We start from the raw sequence: 339 nt of genomic DNA, 5'->3' as shown, positions 1-339 counted from the left end.
CTTCTTGATGACCTTGTCTCACCTCGTTAACCATCTAGACGACCTAATGTGATGGCCCCATCTCACCTCGACAACCTTGCCACGACAATCACATCTCAATGACCTTGACTCACCTCGTCGACCATATAGACGACCTCGCCGCGGTGACCTCATCTTGATCATCTCACCTTCTCGACCTTGCATCTATAATCTCATTTCATCTATCATCCCAATGAACTACGAATGACTTGAACCTTTTTTTGAGGGTACGTAGGTAGCCTCTACCGAGACACAGCTACAAACACTGAATACCAATGATATCTTTTGTCAGCATGAAGCCACAACTTTATAAATAACAAG

This window comes from Brassica rapa, chromosome A09 (assembly GCF_000309985.2).
Source record: "Brassica rapa cultivar Chiifu-401-42 chromosome A09, CAAS_Brap_v3.01, whole genome shotgun sequence".
Taxonomy (NCBI): domain Eukaryota; kingdom Viridiplantae; phylum Streptophyta; class Magnoliopsida; order Brassicales; family Brassicaceae; genus Brassica; species Brassica rapa.
Note: the sequence above shows the minus strand (reverse complement) of the source record.